The sequence below is a fragment of the Alligator sinensis genome, unplaced genomic scaffold (assembly GCF_000455745.1).
Source record: "Alligator sinensis unplaced genomic scaffold, ASM45574v1 scaffold1000_1, whole genome shotgun sequence".
Taxonomy (NCBI): Eukaryota; Metazoa; Chordata; order Crocodylia; family Alligatoridae; genus Alligator; species Alligator sinensis.
The window spans coordinates 227,509-233,947 of record NW_005842478.1 but is presented as its reverse complement, the minus strand read 5'-3'; the positions used below and the strand labels follow the sequence as shown (position 1 = coordinate 233,947).

Here is a 6,439-nt window from a genome sequence, read left to right as displayed (position 1 = left end):
AAGGGGTCCTTGTCCAGTAGGTGTTGTCCAGAGGGGGGTCGCCAGCAGGGCCTCTGGGTGGATAGGTGGTGTGGCATGGTGCTGGTCCAGATGGAGAGGGCATCCCAAGGAGTCAGTCTTCACTACCCCTTTTATGGGGCAAACTATCTCTGATCTCCTATGGGGAGGGCCTGTCCAGGCAAGGTCAGTCCTGTCCCAGAGGGTACCAGGTGTTCTTACCTAGCATGTGCAGCCTGGCACGATGGTGGGTTGCCTCATCTTTTGTTTCTTGAATGCTGAGGCTGGTTCCAAGGGCTGGGTCGTTGGTCCAGGTATTGGTGTTGATGGTTCGGTCATTCAGGTGGAGCTATTTTTAGACCTACTGCCATTGTCTCTCAAGCACCCTCATTCATCCCCATTCATTCTCGAACCAAGTTACATAGGAGGGGTAGGTGTCAGTCATGGGTTACACAACCGGGCCTGGGGACAGGATGGAGACTTGACATGACTTATGCTAACTTACATATGTAGGCCTAAATCATATAGTACCAGTAAAACAGTAATATGGAACAGTAAACATCAATATAAACATAATAATTATACAATATAAAGAAGGAGGAAAAACAAAACAAATACAACTTGCTACCAAAATAAAATGCTGAAGCTTATCCTATGTCTTAGCTCACTTATACTTACCTATAGGGAATAGAGAGGGAAAGAAAAAGTCAGAAATCGTTGGGGAAGGGGAGGGAATGCATTTTAAAAGAAAAAAAAAAACTGGGGGTTTTGCTACAGCTTAGTCTTCAGGAAAGGAAGGAAGGAAGTCAGGTGCCTAACACGCAACAGGTTTAGACCCTTTTGAAAGTTGCCCCTGATGTGTATCTGCATCTTTAGAGAGCTAAATACCTTTCAAAATCTGGTCCTCAGGAGCCTAACTCCTATTAATTTTAATCAACGATGTCCCATCCTGTGCAATGGCAAGTATCCCACAATGCCTGAGAAGGCAGTGTAAAAAAAAAAATGGGATATCAGGCTCTGATGCTGTTGCTGCAAATTGAGATAAGGTCCCACAGCAGTCTCTTTTGTGGTGACTGAACAGAGACCTGTTTGTCTGTGCACAACTGTTATGGAGCAATTTACCTCAGGTTTATGCCTCAAGCTTCTCAGTCTCAGGGTGAAACCCATTCATGTGTCCAAGGCCTTAGGTTTGTCAGGCTATAATTTTCAAGTGGCTAGTGATCTGGGGAAACTTCATTTCTATGTGCCCAGCTTGCAACACCTTAAAGGGCCTGATTTTTCTGGAATTATATACCCAACAATTTTAGAAAATCAAGACCCTTTGAGTTGCTTCAGTCTGGGCACCTGAAAATTGAGGTACTAACTATCACTAGTTGCTTTGAAAAGCTGGGCCTAAGTCACCTTTGAAAATGGGCCTTAGACTACTTAAGAGCTTTTGAAAATTTCTCCCCATGTTCCTTTCAAAATGTAGCTATCCAGGGAAATTTTATCTACATGGCATAGATGTTTTTTCTTTCTGGTATTATGGTGTATTCACCCATAATTGGCTTCACTGGAACAGAAAGAGACATCTATAATTAAAACATTCAACTTATTTATATCAGTAATAGCTTCTTCCTAGATTTGCTTTCTTTTGCTTTCAAATTCCAATGGTACTAATGTATACCATTTTTAACTGGCAGTCATTGCAAAGATAACTCTTACTTCACAGCTTGACATATTAGACAGCACAAAGACATTGTTTGTTCTGAGCCTGGGCTTGCTAAGTAAGGTTTTCTTGGTTTTTTTTTCATTAGGGAGATTTATGGCAGTTGCATGATGTTAATGTGTTTACATTCCTAACCCATTTCTTTTCTCAAGGTGGGTGAGGCAACTGGATTTTTCATTTTTGTTAATGCTAAGAATGAGGGGTTGTCATTAACAACAGTTGTTCGGGTAAGAGGCTTTTGTATTCATAGACGGACAAAGGTAAAATAAATTCTAGATGACTTTCCTCACTTGTTCTTTTCTAGTACATATTTCTTACTAACTTTAAAGGGAAGTTTCCCTGATCAAGGACTGAAGGGATAGGCAGGTGAACTGGTTACCAGGAGGTAAAAGAGGGTGAGTAGTTACAGGCTCACCACTTCCTGAACAAAGGCAAGCCTTCATTGGATGCAATGTTGGGTGAAAGCAAAGGTGGGTGAAGATATGTTTTGCCACTAATAACAGTGAGTTTTGGACAGTCTTTTACTTCCTCAGCATCACCCTTTTAATTATGCTCATAAAAATAATTTTGACTAGTTAAGTTTTTTCCTAGAGGTGATGAAAGCACCAAGAGCTTATCTGAGTAGGTGTTTGTTCTTTAGGTTCTATGGGAGTGAATGAGGATCATGAAAGCCTGCTTGTTTTGCACTAGGTCGGGGTAGACTTACTGACCTGAGGGGAAAAGAAATGCAAAACTCTAGAACTCTTGGTTCACAGATGATGCCTTTCATGCCTTGGTTCAGAGATAATGCCAACTAAGAAATTGCAAAAAAAATTACTTTTTCTGCAAGTTTTCCGCGCACATGCCCTTCCTCAGGCTCAGGGAAAATTAAAGATGACTTGAGGGGGTTACCTGAATTACACAAGTGTGACTGGAAGGAGAATCAAGCTGGTGTCTGTCCTCTCTGGGTCTGACTGCTCTCATGTTGGTGTTACCCCAAAGACGGCAATGGAATTGTCCCTGAATGACCCCAATGTAAAGAGATGAGAATCTAGGCCTTTGGTTTCAGGGTTCCCTTTGGATGGATTTTTTTCCAAGTGGATGGTATAGAGAGGGAGGAGTGTAGGTTAGGGGACCCTGGGGTCCTCATCACGGTTTTAGCTTTAAATTAATTAACCTGAGATATTCGTTTGTAAAGTCACGACATCCCACATGTCTGCTGTTCCAGGGTAGAAACATCATAGTTTACCCTGGACATCAGCCCAGGTAAACCAGAAGTAAGCACTATATTGCAAACAGACCCAGAGAGGCCATTTCCACAAGGGTGCATGACAAGATTTTTTGTTTTGGTAAGTTTGAGCTCCTCTTGGCAGTCAGAGCAGCATTTCAATCATTCTTCACTGCTGAGGGACAGCTATAAATCTTAGCTGTTCTCCAGCCTGTTCAGCACAACACCATGCTCTCCCAGATGGGGCTGGCACACTATGGAGCGGGCAGGCTGGCTGAAGAATGTGCTGCTTTTGTTTGCTTTGTAAGGGTGCACTCGGTGCTGGGAACCTTTGGCTGGGTGGAGCCTGGCATTGTGGCATAATTTTTTCTCCAGAGCTGCAGCTGTGATGTGGTTTAATCAGGAGCTGACAACTCTGCTTGTGAAACAATTAATGGCAACAAAACTGAAACCAGGAATGGATCTCAGCAACTTGTATAATGCAGATAAAGAAATAGAAATGCCACCCACCGGTCAGATTCTCCCCTTACCTATTCCATTGTAAAACAGGAGCAACTTCACAGGAGTGACAGGAGTGGGAGCATTATCAAGCTTAAGTCCTGGAGTCAAGAGCCTGAATATCTTGGAGGATCTGAGCCAATGAGTCAGTGCTTCTCAAAACTTCCTCACAATGACTGCATTTATGGCCCCATTTCCTCAGCATGACCCCATTTCCTCAGCATGGCCCCTCACTCCCAACCCACAGCTCCTCACCTCTGAGATCCCATCTGCTGATATTGTGATCCCATTTGGGGTTGTGACCCACAGTTTGGGAACTGCTGCTATAAGGAAACTTTAGCAATGGTGAAAGGGGTGGGTACATTTACTGGGTTTATGGGCAACCACAGAACTCAGAGGTTTAAGGAAGCAAAGAAGAAAAAATAACTGGGTGCAAGGCCAAGAGCAGGCATATGCAGGTGGGGGCCCTGACGGAGGGCATGGGACCAGCTCACTGCTTGCAGAAGGAGTCTGAGGACATCCTTAGGAACTCTGTCCTGATGTGTGGCCAAGAGACTGGAAAAAAGACCCAGAGTCCAATCAGTTGTACTCTGAAGCAGGTCAGCAAACAGAGCGAACTCTGATCCTATAGCGGAAAGAATTTGTCTCTTCTTAGTTATACTCCCCAAATCCATCAAACCCAAGCAACCGCCCATCTGGGAGAGGCTAACACTGCCCGACTGTGACCAGCACCCCAGATCTCAGGCAATCCTGTGAGCAGTATGCAGCCCATTATCCCACTGAGCAGCATCCACTTAGTGTATTGTCCAAGTCTGTCTCCTCAATTGTCTTTCTGCTTGGGAGGCCCGATCCTCAGTTGGTATGTCTTGTTGCAACTCTATGGACTTCAACATGGTGGCATCAGTTTATGCTGGCTGGGGCCCTGGCCCAGAATCTTTTCAATGCTCACATGGTCTGTTGGCCTATGGACTGTGATGGGCTTGTGTGTATGAACAGAAACACAGTTGTCTGTGTTTTGTCCAGCAAAGTCATTCATTATGAAGCCATGCATCAGCTAACAGCCCATTGTTTAAGTCAGCCCTTGATGAAGCCACCCTAGTGCCTGCATGAGTCACAGAAATGTTGACAGCCCCACTCATTTTATTATTAGCATCCGTTACAATAGAGCCTAGGGACTCCAGTTGCGGACCAGGACTCATCATGCCAGGTGCTGCAAAGACACAGAGCAGAGACAGTCCCTGCCCCAAGGAGCTTCCAATTGAGTATAGTACAAGAAAGGAGACAACAGGTGGATACAGACAAACAGGAGAACATGAGGAGACAGCACCAATTAGGAGGCTGGGTAGTGGTTCCAGCCCACCAGCTGCCTCTCATTAGTCAGGATTGCCTGTGCATGGCAGCAAAGAAGAAATGTATCCACAACGTGGCTTTGCAGTGTTTATGGGGAGTGCCTTTCATGCACCAGGAAAAGCACAGAGGTGACTGAAAAATTACAGGTGGGCCATAAAGCCTGGTACCATGGGCAGAGCAGAGGCAGGAGCTGGCAGCTCAGTGAGCCCTGCTAAAGCACACATGCACCTCACCATGTTCCAGACATTTTGCTGCAGAATAAAACAGCAACATTGTCTTTCCTTTGCTTTCATATGTAAAACAGATGCCCTGGTCTCTCCTCCCCTTCAAATCAGCCGCCTGATGGTGGGTGCCCTCTTTGTGGCCTGAAAGGGAAACAAAGTCTATTTGTCTCAGGACTGCTATGAGCTGAGGTCAGTGACAACTTTCTCACTCTAAATGCATTTAGGCACAGTGGGACAGATGCTGCTCTTTCTTTGACCAGTGTAACTGCACAGTAACTCCATCATCTATGCTCTGGTGTGTTCCCCCACAAGTCCATCAACAGAGAAATTTCACAGTGGGAAGAGGAGTGCTGTATATTTGATCCCGACATATATTTCTTGCGTGTTCTCTCATGCCCTCCTCCCAGGCAGAACAGATAGCGAGGGACACATTCTGGTGTTCTGTATGTTACGGTTATCATCATCATTATTATCACATCCTGTGATATATTTGGTGGTTGGGAAAACTGTTCATGTTATTTAATACTCAACACATTAGCACCCAACTCTGAATATTACCAGGCACAGTCCCATGGTAGCCAAGGGGTAGCAAACTGCATACTGGGTGCATCTACATGAGACGCTTAATAAGCATCAGTCTAATAACACTGAGCAGTAGTGTGGTGCTTAAAAACCATGCTAATAGCCTACTGTGCAGTGTTCTTAGGCTAATGTGCTGTAAGTGTCACAAAATAACCGTGCCAAAGCTACTAGAGTTACTGCGTATTCATTCAGTAATTCATTAAGGAAGTAAAAACTAAATGTGCAGTAATTAGGGCGCATTAATGAACATGTAGATGCGCCCATTGAGGAGTCAATGCCCACAGGCCCTGCCAATATCACTCCGAGGAACTTCATGTGTGAAGCGTGTGGCTAGATGCCCTTCAAGCATCCATATGGTAGATAAACACAAGTGTATGGGTGTTTGCACCTGATGTGCTTCATGCTCAAGAGTCAGTAGGATGGAAAATCAGTAGGGAATGAAAATGAAGTGAAGAAGGATGGATGCTAGGACACAAACGGGACAACTCAGTACTGGGCCCCAGTCTGTCAGCGGAGTGGGTGCTGGTGCTGAGGCAGGGTCTGTGTGAGGTGCGGGGAGGCAGGAGCCCCCCAAGTGGAGCCGGAGGCTGAGCGTGGCAGCTGCGGTGCTGACAAGGGCTGGTTGCTGTGGGTGAGACTCGCGGGGAAGACAGTCTAGAGGAGCCGGGCCTGGCCGGGTGCAGAGCAGGGTGGTGCTGTGTGGTGCAGCTTGAGTGGAAACAGCAGGCCAGTGACATAGTTGTCGACCCAGGAAGGCCAGGACAAGTGCAGTGTTCAAACTACACACAAGGTCAGGATGGCCGAGCGGTCTAAGGCGCTGCGTTCAGGTCGCAGTCTCCCCTGGAGGCGTGGGTTCGAATCCCACTTCTGACA

The 6,439-nt window shown here is 45.8% G+C and overlaps 1 non-coding gene across 1 annotated transcript; it reads left to right on the top strand.

The window, feature by feature from the left end:
* The first annotated feature begins 6,356 nt into the window (after positions 1-6,356).
* TRNAL-CAG lies at positions 6,357-6,439 on the top strand. Its single transcript has one exon. It is a non-coding gene; the product is annotated as a tRNA-Leu (tRNA).